Source organism: Physella acuta, unplaced genomic scaffold, assembly GCF_028476545.2.
Source record: "Physella acuta isolate Inbredline_101_S28 unplaced genomic scaffold, ASM2847654v3 ptg001552l, whole genome shotgun sequence".
NCBI lineage: Eukaryota > Metazoa > Mollusca > Gastropoda > Physidae > Physella > Physella acuta.
In genome coordinates this window covers 177,940-189,405 of record NW_026733067.1, presented here as the reverse complement: position 1 = coordinate 189,405, position 11,466 = coordinate 177,940, and the positions used below count along the sequence as shown (strand labels likewise).

Below are 11,466 nucleotides of genomic sequence, written 5' to 3'. Positions count from 1 at the left end.
ATTTGGGGTTTTCTTTCGAACATCTGTTTCTGGAGGGCTGGATGGTGGTGGTCTTTTAACGCCAAACTTTCCAACCGCTGGTTTGCTATCCCGTTGGGCCCTGGTCACGACCCTTTGAGGTGGCTTTACTGTAGGTAATTGATTTTTACTTGAACTGATTGCTTGACTGTATGACAGTTGACCTGATACCTTTGTTGCTGATATACTTTGTGAGCTTTTAATTTCCTTTAGCGGTTTCGTTATGTTTTCTGAACTAGTGTTATCTTGAAAGAATATCATTTATTGTTTCGTCGACAGCCTCCAAATTTTCTTGATTCCCATCTTTTTGAGACCCTGTTACTATGGAATTTCTGATCGCTATTGTCTCCATGGCTTCGGCTTCTATGGTGGTTTCTGTTACGCTTTCGTTAACTTGCTGTGATGCTGCAGTAGTATGATGTGTTTCAGTTTGGCCATCTACTTCAAAGGCATCTTCTACCTCTCTATGCCTTGCTTCTCTAAGCATTTCATTTTGTCTTTCTCCGTCAACATCATACCTGCCCCAATGCTTTAAGAAATTTCTATTGCTACTTAGATGCTCCCTAACTTCTTCTTTATCATTTGCATCCCAAGGCTCAATTGCCCTGTACTGTTCATCTACTAGCTGGACGCCGTCAAGAGCGCGAGTCCTCAAATGCGCACACATTTTAGGCAGGTGCCTGTCTGTGCACCCTCCTCCCATTGAGGATTATAAGGACTCTGCTCTCCTTGTTGGCCTCATTTGTAAGTATAATATAGTGTGGGACACTCTCCACATCTTCTTTCTCCAGAGAGATGGTGAATTGGACCACATTTGATTGGTCTATTCTCTTAAATGTTGGTGTTGAGTCCTGACTGCTTATAGATTTCAGAATCGCCATTATATCATCGTCGCTTGTCTTGGAAGGCAGCCATTTCAGCATGCCCCTTTGCCCAGATTTATCGGCGTGGGTTATTGATATTCTCTGCACTCTGTATCTGGATGTTACCCCAGGTGGCAAATCTCTGTGAAATTCTTTTAGGTGCATTTTCTCATATAGTTCCTTTGATCTAATGGTGACATACCATTTACGCAGTGTCCCATAGTTATACAGACCTTCAAATTCAGCTGGTGATAGGCTACATAACATACATAGCTCTCTTTTTAGTTCGTCAGCTGTGAGGTAGTTTTGATTATTTTAGCTATTCGTTTACAAGTTGCCTCCCTTGAATAAAATTTTGCTTTTGGTATTTCAAAACGGGAGATAATACATTACCTAATTTCACATTCATATCCAATTCCTTCCCCTCCGATGGACCGCTATATTATAAAGTAAACTCTGATAGACGTACAACTATTATTTACTAAGTAAAAGAAGGAAGGGCGGAACTTCTAAACCGACCCTGCAAATGTGCGGGGGGGGGGGGGAGAGAGACCGTTATGGGGCCCAAAAATCCGACACACGAAAAACAAAAACTTCCCACCTTGATAGAGTAGGGATAGCTCTTCAGTAGCTAACACATACTGTTGTATAGAAAAAAAATAATACTACATGAGATAGATAGGTAAACCTTCAAACCACTTTCACTTTCATGACTTATCGCCCCTCCTTTGTGGAGGTAACAACATACACTCTCCTACCCGACCATGCCGTTCCCAGCAGAAAACCAATATCAGTCAAGCCAAGCTCAAGTAGAATGTATTTAATACATCGCCCTTGTTTAATGTTGTCTGTGTTTTATGCTGTCTCTGTTTCATGCTGTCTATGTTTAATGCTGTCTCTCTTTAAGGCTGTCTCTGATGTTGTCTGTGTTTAATGCTGTCTCTGTTTAATGCTGTCTCTGTTTAATGCTGTCTCTGTTTAATGCTGTCTGTGTTTAATGCTGTCTCAGTTTAATGCAGTCTCTGTTTAATGCTGTCTCTGTTTAATGCTGTCTCTGTTTAATGCTGTCTTTGTTTAATGCTGTCTCTGTTCAATTATGTCTCTAATGCTGCCTCTGTTTAATGCTGTCTCTGTTTAATGCTGTCTCTGTTTAATGCTGTCTCTGTTTAATTATGTCTCTAATGCTGTCTCTGTTTAATGCTGTCTCTGTTTAATGCTGTCTCTGTTTAATCTCTGTTTAATGCTGTTTCTGTTTAATGCTGTCTCTGTTTAATGCTGTCTCTGTTTAATTATGTCTCTAATGCTGTCTCTATTTAATGCTGTCTCTGTTTAATTCTGTCTTTTTAATGCTGTTTCTAATGTTGTTTCTGATTAATTCTGTCTGTGTTTAATGCTATCTTCACCAATAAATATTTAGTGGCTGAAAAAATCATAAGTCAAGGGAAACAACTTGTTATGCATACGAGTATTGGTAAAAGAAAACTGAGTTTTAAAAGTTGAGATTAAGATGTAACAGATGGACTCACAAGGGTTGCAAAACTTTAAACGTATTAAAACTACAATTGAAATAACAACGGCTCGTTGGTCTAGGGGTATGATTCTCGCTTTGGGTGCGAGAGGTCCCGGGTTCAAATCCCGGACGGGCCCGTTACTTTTGATGATATTTACAGCAACATAGCAGAAGCCTAACCAGATCAAGGTCTATCCAAATTGAAATGAGCAGCCATATTCCAACCTGTAGAGTTCACCTGTTTCTCTAGCTTCGGCATATGAAACTATCCCCAGCCGCCTTAATATTCCCTCAGTCAGAGGCACTACGACTCAAGCCAGGGATCCGAGCTCGTGACTTTAGGTTTAGCAGTCGAACACTCTACCATTTGACTACACCGGCTTATAAAAGTCTATAATCCGCAGCATCTTAACCCTTTCCCCGGCAACATATTTGGTACCCTGTCCCCGGCAACTGGGTGGATCATACCTGGACACTTTTTATAGTGGGAAATACTATTTCTTCTAATTCCCGGCAACTGGGTAGATAACACCCAAAGACTTTCTTATAGTAATTTTTTTTCTTTGTTCATTGTGGGATGGGTAACGATACTGACACAGTTAAGGTATTCAGGGCACAGAGGCCATGGGGAACACAAGACACATTGTTGTCAATGGTTGAGCTGCAGAGCCGGCGTTAGGAATACGCGGGGCCTAGGGCCAACCATCCGCGCGGGGCCTTTCCATTATATATATATATATATATATATATATATATATATATATATATATATATATATATATATATATGTATAAAGGCCTATGTAATGTGATGTACACATAATAACAAAAATGTTTTGGAGTTTATAAGCTAATGTCAAACTTTCCACTATAATAACAGATTTTTATCTCTCCCATGTATTAACCCAATGTTCGTAGTTTTTTTTTTCCTTTGCTAAGATTTTAAATCTCTTTTGACAGTTATGTAATTCATACCAAATCACTTAAGAAAATTTAATCACGTGCCGAATAATTAGGAAAATAAAGTTTACAATACAGCGAACTCGGCCTGATGTATCAAAAACAGTATAGACTTCAAAATTTGTTTAGAATTCATACAATATTTTAAAACCAAAAAAAATATTGTCTTAATTATTGAACGGGTGAATCCTTAAGGTGACACAACATAACAACAGTTTTAACTTTCTTCCAAAAAATAATAATAAGTCACTCTGTTTAATGCTGCCTGATATAGATCCTAAGCCCCCCCCCCCACCGCCCTTGTCGCCCTCCTCCCACCCCTCTGCACGCAAGTGAATGTTAATTTTGTTATACCGGCCTACATATAGAGTTTCTTCCAGGCATCTCTTCGGGGAGGGGGGGGGGCTTGCCCGAAAACGAAATGAAATTTATAGAATTTATATAGAAAATATATACTTTTAACAGTATCCGCCCCCCCCCCCCCCCAAATTTCAAGTGCCCCTTCCCCCCGGAGAAAAAAGTCTGGAAGAAACACTGTACATATACGACATTATACGACATCTACAACAAGAAAATCAGGACTAGAGTTCATCAGGTCACTAACTGTCTACTACAGACATCCCGTCTGCTCACTAAAAGGACGTCTTCATGGGTCCGCATACAATAGGGTATCTCTTTACGTCGTGGGCTAATTCTCGACCGCCATCTCCAGTCAGCTCAGGTCAAATGCCAGGCGACCGTACCCTACACAAAGGGGAGGTGTGACACTGTTTTTGTATCGAATTACGGCCTGTCCCAGTTCAGGTGTGACTCACCAACATCGACCGTGGCCTCAGTTATAACAATCAACAACGTCGGTATTCGACCATTTAGTTTTTCCCAATTGAATTCAGCAACAATTTTTTTTTAAGTTTACGAACTAATTCAGATAACAATGACATTGCTGAAGCGCGGGGCCCCTTCAAGCGCGGGGCCTATGGCGACCGTCCCGTTCGCCACCCCCTAACGCCGGCTCTGTTGAGCTGTAATATGATACTACAGGTTGATGGGATTCTCAAGCAAGAGTTAACCTGTGGGTGGACACATGTAGTGATTTATACTCTATGCTGGAGCTCTGACTTGCAGTTACAGACAGAACTGTAGTTTAGAGTTACAATAGGTTAATGAAATGCAGGGGTAAGATTGCCTGTGGGAGGACATATATGGTGATTTGTACTCTTTTAGGGAGCTCTGGAATGTAGATAGAGACAATCGAGCATTTTAGAGTAACCTGAAATTAACCTCATTAGGAGTACGAATGAGGACAAAAAGGCAAAACAACTTTGTAATGCTGCTTGAAAGTTGATACTGGGCAATGAATTGATTAAACATGGAGTGGGGTGGGTGTTCTACAGGTTGTGACCCTGAGAGTAAGGTTTATAAATAGTCATAAACGTTATTGAGGACACAACAGAAACAAGTCTTGAACGCTTTTGTCTAAACTCAAGTGCTAATGATATAGGAATATATTTGCCAGTTTTAGTATAGCAGGTGAAAATGACCAACAAGTTTTGAGTATGAACTATCAGTATCAGAGGTAGAAGATGAAGAACGGCAGCCATCAATATCAGAGGTAGAAGATGAAGAATGGCAGTCACCAGTATCAGAGGTAGAAGATGAAGAATGGCAGCCATAAGTAGAAGACAACGCTGGTTCAGTTTCAAGCAGCTCTGATGATGAGGTCTACCCAATATACTGCATTTCAACTATCAATAATGTGTCAACAGTTGGCACTCATAATGAAATGAAACTGATGGTGCAAAGTGAAGAAAAAGAAATATTTTCTAGAAAGACAAAGTAACAGTACACTAGACCACTGCCTGAAATATTTCTTCTGTACGTGAATACAAAAATAATACAACCAATATTTGACTGCATTAGCAGGGATGGAGAGAAAGCAAGAGGAGACACTGGCACTCTGTAGAAAAACAATTTAATTGTATGTCAATTCAGTTCTAATTATTGAAGTTTTTGAAGGCAGAATTTTCTATGAAGAGATTCAGCAACCTTCTGGGTCAGATTCACTTTCACAACAATAACACTAACAGTCCATCAGGCTCATGGTATATTTGCTTCAATTATGGTAGATTTTCCATACAAATTTAGCAGGGTGTTATGTTTCTGGAGAGATCATTACTAATTGGGCAACTAGTTGATTTTAGAGGTGGGAGTAGATTTATCCAATACATACCAAGCAATTCCGATAAGTATGGAATTAAAATATTTTGGGCATGTGACTCATGTAACACCACTAAAAGGGTGCCCATATTTTGTCAAAGAAAACTAAAGTTACCTGCCAGCAAAAGAAAATGTCCAGTTATTTTAATTTTATCTAACAACAGTGCTCTCTGAGGTGCAAATTATTAAAACGTGTTAATGTTCTATTATTTTATTACTAAAGTTGATTACTTCAAACTTCAATCCTGTTTGATATTTTTGTTACTCAAATACCTTCAGATTGTTAATTTATAGTTAAACTTTGAAAATGTAACACAATGACTTAACTTAGAATGAGTAAAAACAAATATTTAGGAACGAGTTTATAAGTTATAAATATTTTTTTCCATTCAAAATTGTGTTTGGGTGTGTAGCACCCAGTTGCCAGGGACCGTATAAAAAAATTTCAAACCCTCTTAAAAAATTTTTTTACGAATATTTTTAAAATTTACAACCTCCAATGTGTTCACCCCAACCACCTTATAGATGGGAATGAGGCCCAGAAAAATGTATAAAACGAGACTCGAGATATGAGCAAAAATATAGCGACTTTGAGTCGATTACACTCAGTCGCCGGGAAAGGGTTAAAAATACCTACCGGTTCCTTGGGATGGTTCTGCCGAACAGCCGACTTTAATTCACGCGTGGTTTAGAACCCTGTGTTCGTGTTCATTGATCCTAGCTACGCCACTGAATGTCCTAACACAGAAGCTGCCGCCAGGTTCTCTTTGATACACCGCTATCGCGGTAGGTAGAGACTAGCTCATGCAGGCATGCATTTGCGCCGCAAGAAGGGAGTGATTAACGCCCAAGACTAAATACAGATTAGGGACCTGGAACATCAGAACCTTACATGAAAGCAGCAGATCAGCCCAGGTCGCCAAAGAAATGAGAAGGTATAAATTAAAAGTCCTTGGATTAAGTGAGACACGATGGAATGGCAGTGGCCAAACTAGGTTGGTCTCGGGAGAGACTGCCATCTACTCAGGCCACGAGGACGAAAATCATGAACACACAAAGGGTGTAGCCATAATGATGTCTCCAGAAGCAACAAATGCCTTGATTGCATGGGAACCAATCTCGCCACGACTCATAGCAGCTCGTTTCAATGCCAAGGGAAGGAAAACAACTTTAATTCAGTGCACCCACAAATGCTGCAAAAGATGAAGAGAAAGAGGACTTCTACAGCGCCCTGCAAGCTCAAATTGACAAATCACCAAAAAGAGATATAAAGATAGTTTTGGGAGACATGAATGCCAAGGTTAGAACAAAAAATGAAGATCGGGAGCTCACAATGGGGGAAAATGGAATAGGCATAATAAATGAAAATGGGGAACTCTTTGCTGATTTCTGTGCATTTAATGATCTAATTATAGGGGGGGGGGGGACAATTTTCTCTTATAAAAATATACATAAAACCACCTGGACGTCACCCGATGGCAAAACAAAGAACCAAATTGATCACATCACAGTTTCCAGAAAGTGGAGAAGAAGTTTAGTGGATGTTAGGGCGAAACGAGATGCGGATGCAGCCTTAGACCACCAACTCGTGGTTGCAATACTAAAATCAAAACTAAAATCCTACAGGGATCGAGCTGATAAACTTTAACCGTGCGGTAAAAAAAAAATAGGTATGAAGCACTCTCCAGTCTGGCAGAAGAAACAGTTGAGCCAAAATTGATAGGAATACAGGAACTATGGGAGTCAATATGCACTGACATATTGGAAAGGAAAAAATATGAACAAAAAGAATGGATCACAACAGAGACATGGGCCAAAATTGAAGCTAGAAAAGAGATAAAGCAGACTATGAACAAATGTAAGGATGTGAAAGAGAAAACAAACCTCAGAACACATTATTGGGAAGTAAGTCGCATGGTAAGAAAAAGTGCAAAAAAGACAAAAGACAGTTCAAAGGACAGCAGAGGCAGAAACTGCAGCAGGACACGGAAACATGAAGATGCTCTATGAAGTAACCAGAACCATATCAGGCAAAAATATTAATCCCAACAAACCAGTGAAGAATAAAGTAGGAAATATCATAACAAGTGACGCAGAACAGAGAAACAGATGGGTACAGCACTTTGATAAGATGTCAAACCATCCTCTCTCATCAAACTTCCCCGATATACCACCTGCAAATCACCCACTAAATGTGTGTACAGATCCACCCACAAAGTTAGAAATAATAAGAGCAATAAAGAACATGCAAAATGGCAAAGCAGCTGGCCCGGACGGCATCCCACCAGAGGCACTCAAAGCAGACCCAGCCATATCAGCAGACATATTACATCCTCTACTTAAGCAGATTTTAGAAGATGAGATAATCCCATCTGACTGGAAACTGGGCTACCTGATAAAACCGTCAAAGAAGGGAGACCTGACACAATGCTACAACTGGAGAGGGATAATGTTTCTTTCACTCCAAAGTAAGGTGCTGACATGAATCATCCTAGAGAGACTTAGAGATGCTTTGGACAAAAGATGAGACCAGAAAAAGCTGGTTTTCGTCAAGACAGGTCGTGTACTGACCACATTGCCACACTGTGCATCATTATTGAACAGTCCCTCGAGTGGCAATTCCCCCTATACATGAATTTTGTCGACTCCGCATAGGCGTTTGACAGTGGGAATAAAGATGTTATCTTGAAGCTAATGAGCCACTATGGAATACCCAAAAAAATGTATATCTATCACACAGAAACTATAAGAAGACTCCACCAGCCAGGTAATACACAAAGGAAAACTAACAAAACCACTCACGGTGACGAAGGGAGTAAGACAGGGATGTATGCTATCGCCAATGATATTCTTGATGGTAATCAACTGGATCATGCTGAAAACCACAAAAACGACACAGGAATCCAGTGGAGTTTCACTAAAAGACTGGAAGATCTTGATTTTGCTCGATGACATCTGCCTACTATCTCACAAGCATCAACATATGTGAGCGGGTGAATGGATTATTTATTTTGTATCATTTTATTTGGTGCGAATCTGCGAGTGGATGATCCAATGGGGAGCGGCCACGGGGTCCCCCTTCCGCCCGTAGCGGTCAGTATATAAACTGACCACTCGGACATTTTCTTTCTTTTTTGACCGCCAGAATGTAGGTCAGGTCAGCTTCTGTGGTCGCGCTTCGTGCGTTGGAGTGAGGTTGCTTGTGCGACTTGGCTGGGTGTTTTGTTTGGTGTAAAAGGTTTGTTGTGTACGTATTGTTTTCTACGTAATGTATTGTACGTAACGTATTGTACGTAGTGGTTTTACGTAGTGTTTTGTTTGGTGTGGACTTTTGGATGTCGAGAATGGATGAAGGGAGGTTTCTGTGTGTCAGGGCCTGGACCATCCTAGACATCATAAGTCGGTGCAGCACCATCAAATAGTCGAACGTAATGTTTTGTTACGTTAAATTGTTTTGTATATTTTTTTTGTCCCGTTGAGTTTCTTTAGTCGGGTTTTGTGTATTCAGTAGTTTTTATTTTTTATTTTTTATATTTTGATTGGTTCCATGAAATAAATTTTATTAAATTGTTAAAAGTTTTTTGTTTTTAATTTAGACTAAGGTTAGGTTATTAACCAGTCTGGCTTTAGCCGGGCTTGCACTGACCGGACGGTAATAGATAAGCCTAGGGAAGGGTAGATAGATTTTAGGTATCCCCCCTAGCAGGGCTTACACATACACAAGCCAAACTGAATCGGCTATCGGAAGAAGCCTCCAAAGTAGGACTAAAAATCAATAAAAAATAAAACAGGTCATCAGAATCAATAACAACCAGGACCTGCCCATACAGCTAAATGGAGAAGATTTACGAGAAACAAACATATTCACATATCTGGGAAGCGTGATCAATAAGGACAGGGGAGCAGACGAGGACATAAAATGCCGTACCAACAAGGTTAGATGTGCCTTCAACTCACTGCGCCCGATGTGGAGGTGCACGGCCCTGTCATTCTGAGCAAAATTGTGATTTTCAACACAAATGTCAAGGCAGTATTGCTCTATGGCCCGGAGACTTGGAGGGTTACAAAGGCAAATACCGAGAGGCTACAGTCGTTCACAAACAAATGCTTACAACATATAATTAAAATAAGATGACCAGACAAAATATCAAACAAAGACCTGTGGCAAATTTTAAAGCAACAGCAAACAGAAAAGGACATCCAGGCCCATAAATGGTGATGGATCGGCCCAGTGTTTCTTCATGACTTTTTTCTCCTGGGGGGGGGGGGGGGCACTTGAAATTTTCGGGGGGGGGGGTGTGGGCGGTAGACTATCTTCGTTCGGGGGTGGGGGGGGGGGGAGCGGACACTGTTAAAAGTATATATTTTCTATATAAATTTAATTTCGTTCGAAGAGATGCCTGGAAGAAACTCTAGATCGGACAAACGTTAAGAAGAGAAAAGAAAATATTGCAAAAAATGCTATGGACTGGAATGCACGGGGAAAAGGGAAAGTAGGCCGGCCAAAGAAAACATGGAAAAGAACGGTTGAGGAAGAGGCCAAGACAGTTGTGTTCACATGGGCACAGATTAAGGGAGCAGCCCTAAACCGAGTCCACTGGAAATGTGTAGTTGCAGCCCTTTGCTCCCCAGGGGCCCTATATATATATATATATATATATATATATATATATATATATATATATATATATATATATATATAAAGCTCAATTCTGTAATGCATATGTTTGTCGTTGGTCTTGGATGGATTAAAGTGTTATAATATTATCGTGCGCATTTCTCTAAATTTATGAGTTAAAAAATTACTATTGAAAGTGTTGGGAAATAATTTTCATTTTTCAAATTATAGTAATAATTGTCGGCATGTTCATTCAACGCAAGTTTTAAAAAAATATCATCTTTTACAAAAATTCTAATTATGTCTTTATTTAGTCCTATAGCACTTACTTCCCTTTGATAAATTAGGAAAACAATTACTTCCCTTTATAAAACCATTGCATTCGTGGAAAATAATTTACTTTTTATTACTTTGTTTTGGGGTTGGGAAAAAAAAATAATTACATAATTAGCGGGGATTGATCAAGTGCAAATGTTGTAGGTATTTTACGGATAAGCTTGGAGTATTAAATTTGTTCATTAAATTGAAACAGGCGCGTTCGTTTAAGTGAGTGCAAAAGACTGTGAATAAGTTGGGGTACTATAGTCGTTCATTAAGCTAAAACAGGTGATTCCGCCCCGGGCGTTTATGATCGCGTTAGTGTTTTCTTTGTGTTTAGGTGGGTTTGCGTTAGTGGTTGCGTTTTGATTTGGTTCGTTTTTGTTCTTTCTTTTTTCGTTTTTGTTTGTGTTTTTTTGTTTGGGTTTGTATTTGTGTTTTTGGTTGGTTTTGCGTTTGGATTTGGTTTGTTTTCGTTTGCTTTTTCGTTTTTTTTTGTTGGTATTGGTGTTTGTGGTTGGGTTTGTTGTTAGGTTTTTGTTTTCGTTTGCTTTTTTGTTTGTTTTTTCTTTGTGTTTGTATTGGTGTTTGTGGTTGTGGTTGTGTTTGTTAGGTTTTTGTTTTCTTTTGTAATTGTGTTAGCGTTATGTTTGCGTTTTGGTGTTTTGGTTGGTTGTGGTTTGGGTGGGCAATGCCGGGTTTATGATGATTACTAAACACACAGGTAATGGTCTTTAACAGAAAGGTTTTTCACAGAAGCCAGAGCAGGGCCTGGCCGGGACGGCTAGTATATATATATATATATATATATATATATATATATATATATATATATATATATATATATATATATATATATATATATATATATATATATATATATATATATATATATACATATCGATGGTCTCGGTCGCAAACCGTCTAACTTCGAAAATGTAAATTTTACAAGTGGGACAAAAA

General features: G+C 39.3%; 1 non-coding gene across 1 annotated transcript; it reads left to right on the top strand.

Annotated features, from left to right (window-relative positions):
* The first annotated feature begins 2,456 nt into the window (after positions 1 to 2,456).
* Trnap-ugg (transfer RNA proline (anticodon UGG)) lies at positions 2,457 to 2,528 on the top strand. Its single transcript has one exon. It is a non-coding gene; the product is annotated as a tRNA-Pro (tRNA).
* Positions 2,529 to 11,466: the final 8,938 nt, after the last annotated feature.